Genomic DNA, 16,032 nt, shown 5'->3' with positions numbered 1-16,032 from the left:
TCCTCACTGCTTTCTCCCAGACAACTGCAAGCTCTTTGAGGGCAAATTCTTTTTTTACCCTCCCCCACCTTTTTTTTAACCACATCTCCTGGCAGAATGCCTGGCATCCAGGAAATGCTTTATTGGGACAGGTCAGATGAATGAAGGCTTTCTAGCTGGCTTTTTCACAAGTGGTCTCAGGACCATGGAGAGCTCTGCAGGCTTTGCAAAGAGTGTGGGAACCTTCATCTTGCCTTTTGCTTTCTCATACACAATTACCTCTCTCCACACAATCATACTGCTAATTAATAACACTGATCATCAACAGCAGCGGTTTCTAAAGCCCTCAAGGTCTGCAAAAGCCTCATTATGCAGCTCTGGGAAAAAGAGACTTCAGCAACAGAGGAAAACGAGGCTGCTTTCAGTGTGACCGTGGCAATAAAGGGGCAGTTGGCCACAGCGCAGAGAGAAAACAAAGTTTAAAATGAATAGGGGAGAAAATTAAAATGTTTTTAATAAAAAGACAAAAAATATGAGCTTCTCTAAGAGAGTGTGAGGGAAAGGGGATCAGAATTAGTGTCTTTTTTAGACATCAGAGCCCCAGAGTCAGCCCCTTCTCCTCAGGAAAACAGCCCTGTTCTGAGGGGGACCCTTTCCAGTGGCCCAAGGATGAAGGTGATGCCCAGACCCAGTAGATATTGCGCTTTCACTGGTTTTCGTCTCCCATCCTGCAGAAGCTCATTCTTTCCAGGAGGGCAAGACTGGGCATAGCTGTGTTTTGTGTTCAGAGCCCAATGACTTTCTCAGAACAGGCAGCCCTCTGCTGGTGAAGATTGCAGCCCATCATCTCTGTTTCCTCATCTGAGACAACTAAGTACATGCCCTCCTGCACCCTCTGAAAAGAGGATCCACACTGGGAATGCCCCCAAATGCTGTGCCTCACCCTGGGTGTGTGGTTGGAGGGGGAGAGGTGGCAAGGGGGGAGGTAGAGACTGAAGAGAATTGGTAAACTTTCGAAGCAGAGACCTTCAAATGGCAACGTCTTCAAAGAAGTCATTCCCATCAAGAGCAGCAGCTTCCCAAGCCCCCTACAGCCACAAGCCTTCTGTGGCCTTATTTAATCTGTCTCATAGTCCTTCCAAGCCAGTTTTTAGAAAATACAGGAAGCTACCCCCGAATTGTTAGTGTGTCAGGTCTCATCAAGACCAGATAAAAAGCACAGCCAAAATGTAGCCGCTGCTTCTGGACTCCCAACCGCACCCTGCCCCCCTTCTGATTCTACAATGGGACCACATGGGGAGAAGAGCATCCCTAAATCTCTGCAGGAGCATCAGTCAGTCAGTAGAGGGAGCCACAAGCACACTGCTGAGCCATCATCTCCTTGGGATTGTCGGCTGGCGCAGAAGGATTTCAGCCAGTCCAGCCCTGCTTGGGCACTCACTGCTTTAATCCTGGGAAAGGAAAAAAGCAAAAAGCAAACATTGTGGGAGATGCCTGAAAGGGTGCTCTCAGTCCCATTTGTCATGGTACATGTTCATCCTGGGATGCTCAGGACTGACTTTCTTTCTTTTAACTGGTTTGTTTCTACCCCAAATTCCTTCTCTCTGCTACAGAAGGCAGTTGCTCAAAATCCTAATTCTGCCATCCTTCTGTCTAAGATATGACAAATTCTAAGCCATTACTGTCTTTGATGGCTGTCCTTGCCAGATTGCAGGAGATGAGATCAATTAGGAGGCTATTCCAATATTCCAGGTGGCTGGAGATGAGGATCTGAATTAGGGTAAAGGCTGAAGAGGTAGCAAAAGGGAGCTGAATGCAAGAAATGCTGTGAAGGTGAGGACCTATGAGAGGACCACTGAATAATTGTGGCAGGGGAGGGAGGCAGAGCAGAGTTAAGGAAGACCCCAAGATGGAAGACACATGTTACTGGAATGATGGTGACGCCCTCAATGAAAAGGGGCAATATTGGATGAGGGATCTGGTCAAGTTGAGTTTGAGAGGCCTAAGGGATGGTCCATTTGGGAATTTACAGTCAGAAGTCAGGTGCAGGAGTAGGGGTCAGCAGAGAGATTCAGGAGTCATGGAGGCAGAATGCCACAGAAGACACTGAGGCCAATCCCCCTCCATTTTACAGATGAGGAAGCTAATATGTTAATACCACATGACATCCATAGTTACACAAAAAAGTAGAAGAGGCAAGATTCAGTCTGAGTCTTTGGGCTCCAAAATAGCGTTCTTCCTCCCGGACCAAGTTGCATCATCTGGGCAAAGATGATCAATGAACCCACAGGAGATGATGAAGCAACCAAAGAAGACAGAAGGGAGGGGAGGGCTGGGAAAAGGAGGGAAGCCCTGAGCCTTGCAGAATAGATATGTCTCCTAAAGAGAAGGAAGAGGAAAATTATGACAATGATGATGATGATGATGACAATGATGGAACAAAGGAGGCTGAGAAGAAGTGATGAGATGGGTAGTGGAAGAACTCAGAGAGAAAGAACTGGCATAGAATTAATGGTAACAACAATTACTTATTTAAGCACAGCAAGATTGGCATATTAAGGGTTATCTCATGCTATTATTATCCCCATTTTACAGATGAAAAGGTGGCAGCTAACAGGTTCACATGGCTAATATATACACCAAAAGATAAGGCAGAATTCAAACCCAAGCCACAATGTCATCCAACTCTCTCTCAAGGAAAATCAGCGGTCAAGGAGATAGGAGAGGCAGACAGTATCAGTATTGGTTGTATCCTGTTTCACATTAAGTTCATAATAACTTTTTGTTAAAATAAATAGACAGATAAAAACTAAGTAGATAGATGAATGAATGAATGACTGAATGAGCACATCTAAGTCCATAGAAATTGAATCATAGAACTAATCTGGAACTGCACATTTAGCCACCAGGTGGTGCTATTAGCTACTAACCTGATACAGTTCAACAGGCCAAAGATGACTTATGGGAATGTGATGGGATCATCTCCCAGACCCACCTCTTTGGCCCCCAACCACCATAGGTAGGTGAGGCTGGTTCCCACACTCAGCCCAGTTGGTCAGACTCATTTCCTATGGAGATGAGAAAGGGGGGAGAGCTCATCTGGACAGCCTCCATGCTGCAGGATCCTCATTGTCAATAAGGACAAATGTCTGTATCTATTACCAATGCCATACATCACTGATACTAATGACTAGCACTCCATTATCAAATTAATCAGTTAACATACATTAGATTTTACAATGGGTCATTTACCCAGTGGTAGTGAAACCCAGTGGTATAGAGGCTTCACCCCCACTGAGCTCCGTCCCTCCCTTGCTGCAGGGCACAGTGTCTCAGCTACAGGGCCCCAAATCTGCCAGGCTGGGTCAATCAGGTCCTTCCTCAGGACTGTGATAGCCCCATACCCAGGTCAGCTTCAATGGCCTGGCAGCCTCTGCCTTTGACTTCCATCACTGGACCTCTGTTTGCCCAGCCCTTCATAATCTCCTAGAGTCCTGCACCAAAGTAAAGGAGATAGTAGCAGAAGGAGATCCCATTCTAGACATAAGCACGCCCAGAAGGCTGTACAACCAGAAGGTGGCCCGGAGTGGAGGGGAAGGAGAGGGCACCCCCTACTCTCTCCCTCCGGGGCTCAGAGCACCATCCTTACACTCCAGCAAGAAGAAAAGATTGAGTTTCTCCACTTGAACATTTATGTGCCCTTTTGGGTCTGGCTCAACAGTACGCCAGAAGACCCAGCTCTACCGCAAAGCAAGTAAACAGACAATAGTCAGAGCATACTCCCCCATTTTGCATCATCGCACTCTCCCAGAAGCAGGCTCCCCAAACCCCATTTGTGCCTGCTCCCAGGACTGGAGCCTCATTGGCCAGTCCCTCCTGACCACCCATCCTGCTCTTGCTGGAGGGGGAGCCACATTCCTCTATGATGCTATGATGCCCTTGGAAGTGGATTGCTTTTCTTTACCCTTGGAAGAGTCAGGGAAAACTGGATCTCCCATGACCTCTTGAGTTCCACCCTTTATGTGGCCTGGGAATTGACTTGTCTCTCCTATGCCCTTTGAGTAAGGGCTGACACAAATCCCATTCAAGTGACTGCAGAGTCCTTCCTGAACCTGACCATGGTCACTGAGACATGGAGCTGGGGATAGTGGCCTCCTGAGAGAAAAAAGAGAGGACATTTAGCTGGATCTGAGAGGAAGAAATGGGCTGGAAGAAGAAATGATTGTGCATCCACATCAAATCTCTGTTTCTCCACACGAGAAGAAAAACTGGCTTCCCCACTAGACTTGATCACGCCAGCAGTTTCTTATGAACTAACCTAGACTCTGCTCTGAGGACTGGGCCTCAGGTTGTGGCACATGGGTACAAAGAGAGACCTTAGACTGGTCATCCTTCCTCTTGTGGGCTGGCAGGCACTAGGACAGGGCTCACTGAGTTGGCTTGGAGGGGAAGAATCCCCTTGTTCTGGTTCTCATTAAAATCGTGGAGTGTGGGCACACAATTCGGGAACTATGACCACTCTTCACTCTCTCTCTGCAGTTGGACAAACTGATAGGTGAGGAGCTGGAGGCTTCTGGAGGTTGTATGGATGCTACCAACCAAGAGCTACCCCTCTGGGCACATCAAAGGAACCACTTCATAGCCAGTGATGACCAATTTGGAAGAGAGACTTAGAGCCAACACCAAATGAAAAAAAATATGAAACCCTGCTCTTATGGATACTGCTATGTTTATGTCTGAACCCATTCCCATCACATTAACATGGGATAGAAATAGTGCACCAAGAAATTCTGTGACCCAGATGATCTATGACCCAACACTGGAGCGTTGACCAACTATATGCTTCAGCTGTAGCTGCCAGCTACACTCCTCTAATGACTCCTGTTTCATTTACATCATTTACAGGGGCTTAGCAATCAAGGAGACAAATTGCTTTGCTCCCCAGTGGGACCCCCCTACATCCACCCTTGATGAGGAGCAAGAAGACTCTTGGCCAATGCACATAGGAGGGAAGTTGGCTAGCCAGCATCCACAGTAAGGAGTATGGAGGTCTTTGGTCACCATGGGCCACTCTAGGTTGTTGACAAGACTCCCCACTTTGACACATTTTAACAAGAAAGAAAGTGCCTGATAGCAAAGGAAAGGCCTGTCAGAGAAAAGTTATGTATTTCTATTTTTATTTACTTCCCATCCTCAGTGTCATGCAGATCACTCCAATTTCAGGTGATTTTGTTTCTTATTCCCCCAATAGCTACCCCTTTATGCAACTGCATGACTGAGCATCCTCCAGACTGATGGATTCCATTTGCACATCCAACTCTGATGAAATTATTCATTGTCAAGATGCTCCTGGGGCCCTTCTCTACTTCCCCTTCATTGTATGAATTCAGTGCATTAATTTATCTGCAATTCTCTGGCCCCTGGAGGTTTATCATGATTATGTAAATACTGCAGGGCCAATTTTCTATTTCAGACTAGTCAAGGACACTGGCTCCCCTCCTTCCTTCAGCACTTCTAATAGGGTCTTAAATACAGGGACCAGGCTGTGTTGGCACCGTTCCTGTAGCCTGAGATATCACAGATGCACCTTACCTCTACTGTAACAGGCTATGAGGCATTCACTGATCAGCCGGGGCCAGGCATTGTCTCCTTAGTCTCCAATATGCCTCATTTCCAAGATGGACCAGTCTGAGGATCCCTGACCACAGGCTGGATGGAATCACTCTGTACATGGTGCCAACAATACTGAACAATGTGAGATGCAGCAAAATGTCAGAACCTGGGTCACTAGTCAGGTGAGGTCAGGCAAAGCTGGCAGGGGCACCCAAGGGCTAGGAAAACACCATACCTACAGATATTTTCAGACCATGGTAAACACATACCCAGCCCTGCATTCTGTATTTAAACATTATGAGGCTTTCCTGGAACTCCAGGAGCCTCCAGACCCAGTAGGAGGCTAAGTCCCACTAGAGAGCAGTCCATGGAACACCACTGTATGGTTTCTGGGGGAGGGACCCAAAAGTGCCCATGTGGTACTTCTGTCTCCAAGGTGGTAACTAAGGGTGTAGTGAGCAAGTCAAGAAGGTGGCCTGGGCCTGCCCATCACTGCCTAACTCCACCAGAGACCAGGAGCTGAACCCCAGAAAAAGGATATGCTAAAAAAAGAGCCAAGGTCTATAGGCTCAATCCCCTCTCCAAGGGTCCAGGGAGGAAGAACCCCAGACATCTCTGGAATGTGGCCTCCCAGACAGCCCATCTAACTTTGGGGCAGCTCTCATTGTTAAAAAGTGTGTGCTGATACCAAGCCTCAAGCTGCTCAATCCATCCTTTCCTCTGGGGTCTGGGGTCCACCCTCTGGGATCAAGTGACATAAGGCCAAGCCCAGCAGCCCTTCCATTAGGGCTAATGGGAAGAAACGATTCCTTTACCTGACCAGGTAGTGAATGACCAGGTATGAGAACGAGGCACTCCCTGGAAACTCCCCCAAAACATGGTAGCCAGAACTTTGGGGCAGCCTACTCCTAATATGACTTGCCTAGGGCAGAGGGCAGAGGGATTCTCATCTCCCTAGTTAATTCAATTTCAATGAACACATACTTCTTAAGTCTACTATAGGTTATATATTGGAGTTGCAGAAATGGGAAACATCACAATCCTGCCCCTCAAAAAGGGAACCTTCTAGAAGGGCACAGATAATTCAATGCCAACATGCCCAATAAACACAGGGTAACCTTAGGGCAACAAGGAGAAACATGGAGGAGGGGTCACTTGGGCTGATCCATGATGCCAAAAGGCAGACATAAGGAGGGAGAGCCTGCCAGGACAAGAGCCAGCCTGGGCAAAGCCAGCCTGGGCAAAGGAGATGGAAAGCTGTAGACAGAGAGCAGGCCCTTTTGGCTGGGATGTGGAGGACACTGAATGGGAAGGATAAATTGTGAAGACTTCACAGGGTAAAAATACAGGGGTTACACTCTTCTCATATTTCTGAAATAGGGAATGTCTGAGGGAGTAGGAGAGGCTTGGGATTCAGCCTTGTGGTGACTCTGGAAGGTCAGGGCCTGGAGCTGTGGGCGTGCCCTTCCCCCCCTCTCAGCTGTTAGCACCAAATAAGAAGATAATGGATTACCTGTGAGCTGTTTGTTCTCTGCTCCAGGAAGGTCTTCCCACCCCCCACCCCCCATTTCTTCTCCTAGACTTTCGGACGCCACCCCCAGCAGTTGAGTTCCAGATAGGGAAAACCTGAACTGACTGGATCAACCTTGGTCCCTTAGTCTTCTGTCTAGTTTTTCTGACCTAGATTGTAAGCCCGCCTCCTAGCCAATGGTGAGAAAGGATAGAGGTGGGAGGGAATCTTTTCATTAAGAGTATAAATTAAGGCAGCATTCCCTTTTACCTTGCCTCCTCCATTATGGAGGTGTGCCCAAATCTTGCAAGGTTTGTAAAACAAATTCACTTTGCTTCTCCTAAAGATATCTCTCCTATTATTTGAAAACTCTGTCCCATACAACACCTTGTCCTAATAATACAGACTATTTGTAGGAATCAAACAGTGCCAGGCACTGTACTGAGTTCTGGGGGATATATAAAAGGGCAAAAACATTATCTCTGCCCTCCCTTGGTTAAAGGGCCAGACCCTAAGAACTTTTATTTATTGATGATTAAATTATACCATGGCAAGAAGTCTCCAGTGGAGCGCCACAGGGATCTGAGCATTTTTATCAATGTGTGAGATAAAAGCATTACATTTGCAGATGAAAGCCGAGGGATGGCTAACCCATTGAACCCCAAAGTCAGGGTCCAAAAATATCTAGTAAAGCTAGAGCCTGGGGTTGAATCTAAGAAGATAAAATTCAGTCGATATTGGAGCAGGGCGACTCACAAGTATTTGATACATTCTGTAGTTATTTGGAATGGAGTTTTTCTTTCTCCTCTTGATGCTTGTTGGTGATACACAGAAATGCTAATGATTTGTGTGGGTTTATTTTTTGCTGAAGCTGTTACACAATCTTACACTTCATTTCAAACATCATCCTTAAAGGTCTGAGGGGTTGTGGTAAACCATAGACTCCATGAGTCAGGAGGGTGGTGATGAGGCAGCTGAAGAAACTGAGGAAATCCTGGGCTCCACTAAGTGGGGAAGAGCTTCCAGGAAGAAGGGGGTGAGGGTTCCCCTGGACTTTGACTTCATCAGAACACAGACAGTGTTGTGCTCAGTTCTGGGTGCCAGGGTTTAAAACAGACATTGACCAGCTGGAGAGTGTCTAGAGAAGAGCCACCAAAATAGGGAAGGGTCTGGAGTCCTTGCCATGTGAGGATCTGACAAAGGAACTGGGAGAAGAGAGGACTCAGGTAGACATGAAAGCCTCTCTGAGGATTTGCACAGCTGCCCAGGGAGAAGAAAGCAGACTTACTCAGCTTGGACCCAGAGGACAAGAGGAAGAGATAGACTAAGGCTGGGTCCCCTTCCCACCAATTAGAGCTGTCCCTGATGGCCAGGCAGCTGGATTTGGGGGAGCCTCCAGCAGAGGGTTTTGGGGGGACCTCCAGCAGAGAGAGTCAGGCACCTGGATTTGGGGGGCCCCAGTAGAACGTTTTGGGGTGACCTTCAGCAGAGAGTGTCAGGCACCTGGATTTGGGGGGCCTCCAGCAGAGAGTGTCAGGCATCTGGATTTGGGGGACCTCCAGCAGAGGCTACACAAACATTTGTCAAGGTACATCACTGTGGTCTTTGGCCCAGTTCACTGCTGAGGTCCCTCTCAGCCCTCAAACCTCTGCTCTGTTTATCCTGTGGGAAGCGCAGTGGGTGTTAGAATTTGTCCAGAGCCTTTTCTATATCTGTTGACATAATCATACGATTTTGTTATTCACGTGATCAATTATATTTATAGCTTTCCTAACATTGAGCCAGCCCTACATTCCAAGTATAAATTCACCTTGTTCACAGTGCATGATCTTTGTGATACATTATCATAATCTCTTTGCTAATATTTTATTTCAAATTTAAGAGTTTTTAATTACTTGGGATTTTTTTAGAGGGTCTTGGGGGAGAGCTGTAGGCAAGTGTCTGCTTTCCAGCCACCATCTTGGCTCTGCCCCTGTTGGGATTTTTTTTAGTTGTATGCTCAATTTGTTGGTCTGCTTTTTCTCTCTTTTATTAGTGAAAGTGTTTAGAGATATGAATTTCTTCCTAAGTGCTGTTTTGGCTGCATACCAAAAATTTTGGTATATTGTCTCATTGCTGTCATTCCCTTTAATGAAATTATTGATTATTTAGATGATTTCTTCTTTGACTCACCCATTCTTTAAGATTAATTTTTTATCTTTGCTTCAAAGACCCTTCACTGAATATAATTGATATTGTTATAGGTGGTAAAGGATGTTTTTAATATTTCTGATTTTCTCCATTTGTTTGTAAGGTTTTTATGCCCTAATACATAGTCAATTTTTTCTTCATGAAGGTGCACAGATGAGAAATAGATCTGTCTCTTTCTATTCCTGTTCAGTGCTCTCCAGAGTGTTACAACATCTAACTTCTCTAAAATTCTGCTCAGTTTCTTCTTTTCTTTTCTGTTTATTTTGTTAGATTTAGCTAGGTCTGAGAAGGATGAATTGAGGTTCTCCACTATTATAGCTTTATTTCCCCCTTTAGCTCATTTAATTTTCCCTTTAAGAATTTATATGCTATGCCATTTGGTGCATATGTGTTTAATATTAGTAATAATTAATTTTCTATGGTACCTTTCAGCAAAATGTAGTCTTCTTCATTATCCTTTTTAATTTAATTTTTGTAGTTGCTTTGTCTGAGACCATGATTGCTCCCTCTGACTTTTTTACTTCAGCAGAAGCAGAATAAATTCTGCTCCAGCTCCTTATATTAACCCTATGTGTATCTTTCTGTTTCGAATATGTTTCTTATAAAGAATATATTATTGGATTCTAGTTTCTAACCCTTTTGACCCTTGGGACTAGTGACCCATTTGCCTCCCTGCCCATAGGTAGTCACAGTCCCTCCAAAACCCAGCTCTGAAGCTGCCAGTCCATGCAAGCTCCCACCAGCAGGAGCATCTTTGTTTTGGGTAGCTGAAAGCCCAGAGCTCACCTGATGAGTGGCCTCATTTTCACTTGTATTAAGGAAATTCAAAAATATCATTAAGTGATATTAAAAACAATTTCTTCCCCCACCCATTTCCCTTACCATTGTCTCTGCTCATAGGATATATATGTCATAGCATGCCCAGAGAAAATTGAAAGTGTGAACTCAATAATTACGCCAAATGGAAATCAGTCCCATGCTCCAAGGACCACAGAGCTGGGCTTGTGAGAGGCATGGAAATGAGAGCTGCCAGATTAGAGTAAGTAAATGTGGCTGGTGGAGGTTTGTCTCTTTGGCCTCTCACTCCCATTGGAGCTGCCTTTCATCGTATCAGATTCTCAGGGTTCCTCATTCTTTTATGTCTAAGCAGCTCTTGGGTAACCAAACCCAAGAATGAGAAATCACAAGAGGATCAGTTCAGAAGTTGCCTCTCAGTGAAAGTATGACCCTTGGAGAGAGAAATAAAGGAGTGGTCAGAGTTTGTTTTACTATCTGTCCAAAGCCGACAAGAAATACCATTTATCAGGACATTTTGTTCATCTTATACTCTGGTATTCTTAGGAGGACTCTCAAATCCTCCTGTGGCTCTGTGATCTCCTCAATAAGGAGTTCTGTCCACTGATGCAGATCTCTACCCATCCCTCCCAGACCATCCTGTGTGACTCCCATCCATGACTTCCCTCAGGGTCTCCTTGGGGTCCACCCAAAGTGCTGGAAGCCTTCCTCATTGCCTCCTGATATTTTGAGAACACCAATAGAGAACCATCATGAGATCTGGCTTACTTCACTCCTATTCTTCTTTGGAGTTGCTCTTTGGTTGCATGTAGCAGCTGCTTCCATGCACTACCTGCCTCATTATGACCCTGTGGGTAATGCCCATCTTTTGATCTTCAGAAGACCTGGCATCCCATGGTGTGTGGTTGTATAGCAACACTGGCAAAATATTTATTTTAAAAAGATTGGCTTTTGTGGGCAGCTAGGTGGCACAGTGAGTAGAGCACTGGCCCTGGATTCAGGAGGACCTGAGCTCAAATCCGGCCTCAGACACTTGACACATGTGTGACCTTGGGCAAGTCATTTAACCCCAATTGCCCTACCCAAAAAAAAAAACAGAGATTGGCCTTTGCTATGCTGGGAAGATTAGGGTCCATAAAAGAGCTCTGCAGTTTTCCAAAGCACCACAACACAGTCCTCTCTTTCCTTCCTGTTCTACTGGAGACCAAGCTCCTGAGCCATCTGTCCTGTGTGTTAGAAAAAAACTATAGGGTGCACACCCAAATGCATGTTGAAGTTTGGGATACAGATATTCTTCATGCCCTTGTTCCTTCCTCATGGGTGTACAGGTCAGACTACTTGGAGTGATTACAGATCTCTTCCTGGAAGCTTTTCAGTGTCATGGGGCTTGGTGAAACCCACCCAATGTCTCCAGAAAGAGAAGCATCTGAAGGAATGGTTCACTAGCCCTAACACCATCTTCAAGAATTCTTCCTTGACTTGAACTCAACAAGTGCCTTCTTACACCTTAACCTGTTCCCCCACTACTCTTTAGTCTAGTGACCCCAGTATCCTGGCTCTTGAAGAACCTAGAAACTCCATCTCTAGGCTCTGGGTATTCTCTGGCTGTCCCCAATTCCTGAAACACTCTCAGTTCTCATCTCCACCTCCTGGCTTCCCTGGCTTCATTCACATCCCAGCTAAACTCCCCCCTTTACAAGAAGACTCTCCCAACCCTTCTTAATTCTAGTGCTTCCCCACTGTAAACACTTTATCTTGCTTGCACATATCTTCTTGCTCATTTTCCCCCATTAGATTATGAGCTCCTGGAGGTTGGGGATTAACTTCTGCTTCTCTTTATGTCCCCAACATTTGGCACATGCTTAGTATATAGAAGTTACTTAACAAATGCTGGTTGACTGACTGACTCCATCACAATGGTGAATGCCTCTGGTGAACATCCATTTCCCTGTTTTGTGTCTGACCTGAGGCTTATCTTCAGAAAAGTTCAACGAACAGGATTCTTTCTGTCATACCATCTTCCAAGGTCTCCTGAAGGTTTTGGATGTTATGATAGGAGATTCCTTGATGTCTACAAGGTAGCATTTTGTCCTACCAAGGTGGATGCTTCTCCCTCCACAAAGTCCTCTTCTAATACCTCTTCATAATGTGGAGGGACCCTGAGCTCTCAAAGACTAATCTAGCAGGACACAAGCCCTGGTAAGGCCTACCATGCTGGAAGGGCACTGAGCGAGGACCCAAGAAAGCAGCCTTGCTAACTCTAAGGGGTCTATCATGGCAATCCATGATAATATTTACAAAATGTTATATTCCCATTGTATCTCAGGCAGAAAGCTCAAAAGTTCTATATTAAATATCAAATCACACTTCATGATTGCATGAACAGTGAGTGTAGGTGAGGGTGGTCTACAATGGGTGGCTCAGAAATGAAGGAAATAAGCATTTGTTAAATGCTACTGCATGCCAGGCACTGTGCTAAGCACCTATCCCATTTGGTCCTCACAATAACCCTGGGAGGTAGATATTATTATTATCTCCCTTTTACAAATGAATAAACTGAGGCAGACAGGGGTTAAGTGAATTGCCCAGGTTGTCCTGACTCCAGGCCCAGGAGTCTAAGTAATTAGTGCTAAGTAATTCCATTATAGCTTTCTATATTGTGGGGAATTAAGGAATGAGAAAGGCCAAGGACTGGTAGACTTCACAGAAGCCTCACATCTGTAAACTAGGACTTTTCCCTGGGGAAAAATCAATGGACATATACAGCAAGCACTGGGTCATGCCACCCCCCCAAAAAAACCATGAAGTTTATTATACTTTAATGGACAGAAAATCCCTGATGTCTGTGTACAGCCAAACCATCTACTTGTGAGAGTAAAGAGAAAAACAAGGACAAAGAGAAAGAGAACGAATGAGAAAACAATGATTTTGGGAGGTATGGTACAAGTGCACCGGAAATCTCTCAATCCTGACCAACTTAAACTAGTTGTTCATGATGGCGAATGGAGGATGGGCAGAGTCTTTCACTTTTGTCTCTGGATCACCAGGGCCTCACATGGTGTCAGACATACAGCAGGTGCTTTAGAAATGCTTGGTAAGTTGAACTGTGGTGGGTTGGAAAAATAACAGAGACTTCTATAATTTCATTCAAAAACCCAACCATGGCAACTCAGTTGCCGTAATAAGGGGAACAAAAAAGCCTTAAAAATCTTCCTAGTCAGTAAGCATTGAACTTTCCTGCCAGGTGGAGAAGCAGGGCAGCCAAGGTCAAGAACTCATCGCTTCAATCTTGTAGAGAAAGATGATGAGCAAGAGAGAGAAGCAGTGGGAGGTAAAACCAGCTTGACAGTGAAGAGGGAAAGAGAATGATAATCAGGCAGAAGGAATTGAAATGTGTCTGGTTGATGGGAACAGAGCAGGCAGGGCACCTTAAGAAGAAGAAATTGGAGGGGAGAAGATGTAATCTGAATGTCAATGTCCAATGGAAAAAAGATCTGCTCTGTCTTTTGGAGTTTTCTGTCACAGTCATTCCAACTTTGTCCTAGCTGTTCTGACCTTCACATTAACTTTTGTAAGCCCTTTCTTCTGGGAGGGGGAAAAGGCCATCTGATTCTGAGATTCCATGAGCCTGGGGCCCTATCATTGTAATAATGAAGCTGCCCCACCACTGGGTATAGATTTTGTGTCTTCTCTAATATCTGGAAGATTTCTACCTGTGTCACCTGGTCTGGGGACTCAATGCTCTCCTTTTCATAAGGATGTTTCATTTTAATTTTTAAAGCCAGTAGGTTATCCTAATCATTTGCTACAGGAACCAGGTCATGTTAAAAGGGTCTTGAGAACCAGTGACTTTAGACAACCAAGGAAGAACAGAAGTGACCAAGAAGCTGTCCTGGTAAGCCCTGACAATCATCGTCTCTTCCTGAGGACTTGACTATCCATGAGACCCTGGCAGTGGTGAGGTCAAGTATGAATCAGGGAAGCTGAAGCTATTCAAGCCTGTTGGGTCCCAAGGTTCTGCCCTCATCTGTTTGCCTCTTGCAATAAGCAGAACTTCCCCAATGGCTAGTTATCCAATGGCAGTCCACTCTTGCTCAGACCCAAGCTCCAATCAAAAAGTTGTGGAGTTCAGACCAGGGTGGGAAATGATCAGACTTTGCCTTGGATCAGACCACTCTGTGAGCGATGAAAGCTTACAAGTCCCCAGCTTGTCCCCGAGATCTTGGCTTAACACCATGCTCAACTCTATGGGAAAGTAGCAATAGGACCAGCCCAAAGCTTCCCTCCAAAAGTGTGACAGAGCCCAGCATTGGCATTAAGTCTGAATCAAGAAATAGTCTGGAAGAATGGGCAAACACAAAAAAAAACCACTGTAATGAGCCTTTGTGGTAGCGGAGATCCTCAAGACATAACCACAGAGGAAGAGAATGCCTCCAAACCACCGACAAACAAATCCTCAAAGAAAAACACAGCTCTGACCCAAACTCAATTAGAATTACCAGAGGAGATTGCTGGATTGCTGGTCGGCGCGATCTTAACCCGGCGGGGATCGCCTCTGTCCAGTACCCCGGACCCATCTGCAGCCAACTCTGCGGAGGCTCTGTCCGGGTGCGCTGCCCACGTTATTATCCCTGACGCCCCGTCTCCTCCTCGTTCCTCATTCAGCTGACCCTAAGCCTAGGCTTCGCTGCTGCCCTTGCTCCCCCTGCCAGGCGAAGGAGACCAGAAGGAAGAGTGTGGGGTCCTGTCCATCCAGAGTCATGTCCTCCAAGGCTATGTGGGCAACTGAGTGGCCATTTTTCTCCAGCAAGTTTTGGGATTCAAAATTGACCCAGTGAATTCCGTCCAGTTTTCAAATCATACAGGTTATCCAAACTGAAAAGGTCAGGTGTTGAATTCAAATGAACTCCATGAGCTATACGAAGGTCTTCAGCTGAACAACGTGAATAAGTATGACTATGTTCTCACAGGTTACACCAGAGATAAATCATTCCTTGCAATGGTAGTCAACATAATCCGAGAGCTGAAGCTGCAGAACTCCAAGTTGGTGTATGTGTATGATCCGGTGATGAGCGACAGGTGGAATGGAGAAAGCTCCATGTATGTCCCAGCAGATCTACTTCCAGTTTACAAGGAAAAAGTCATGCCTGTAGCAGGTATAATAACTCTAAATCAATTTGAGGCTGAGTTACTCACTGGAAAAAAAGATTTCTACACAAGAAGAAGCATTAGAGGTAATGGATATACTTCACTCTATGGGACCAGAGACTGTAGTTATCACCAGTTACGACTTACCAGTTTCTTCAGGCAACAACTACCTGATTGCTCTGGGAAGCCAGAGGAAAAAAAAAACAGATGGCACAAACATGACAGAAAGAATCAAGGTAGAAATTCAGAAAGTGGATGCTGTCTTTGTGGGAAGAGGAGACTTGTTTGCTGCCATGCTCCTGGCTTGGACATACAAGCACCCAAATAATTTCCAAGTGGCATGTGAAAAGACAGTGTCAGCCATGTACCATGTTCTTCGGAGGACTATTGACAGTGCTAAAGCACAGGCTGGAAAAGGGAAGAAGCCCAGTCCAGCCCAACTGGAACTGAGAATGGTCCAAAGCAAAAAGGATATAGAGAATCCAGAAATAATAGTGGAAGCCACTGTGTTACAGAGAATGTGACCACTTCACCCAATGATGCACAAAGTGTTGGTGTCTTTGTTTCCTTTGCTGTAAAAAATGTAATGTCTGCCTGAGTGATGTGACTTAAACCTGATAGTTTTTCTCTCACAAAATAGCGTCAAGCATCAGCAGATGTTTTGTTATGAAACTATGTGGTGGCTGTGTTTGGATTTTATCTCCTTGTTCAGTGAAGGAGAGGCCTCTCCCCTCCATTCATCCACTATGTACACTGCCCTGGACAACAGCACAAAGACGTCTCTTTCAAAATCCTCA

General features: G+C 45.4%; 1 pseudogene; it reads left to right on the top strand.

Annotated features, from left to right (window-relative positions):
- Positions 1 to 15,759, top strand: part of LOC118832349 — a 40,956-nt pseudogene extending 25,197 nt beyond the window's left edge.
- Positions 15,760 to 16,032: the final 273 nt, after the last annotated feature.

Source organism: Trichosurus vulpecula, chromosome 9, assembly GCF_011100635.1.
Source record: "Trichosurus vulpecula isolate mTriVul1 chromosome 9, mTriVul1.pri, whole genome shotgun sequence".
NCBI classification, from domain to species: Eukaryota; Metazoa; Chordata; class Mammalia; order Diprotodontia; family Phalangeridae; genus Trichosurus; species Trichosurus vulpecula.
This window is presented reverse-complemented; position numbering and strand designations above follow the sequence as displayed.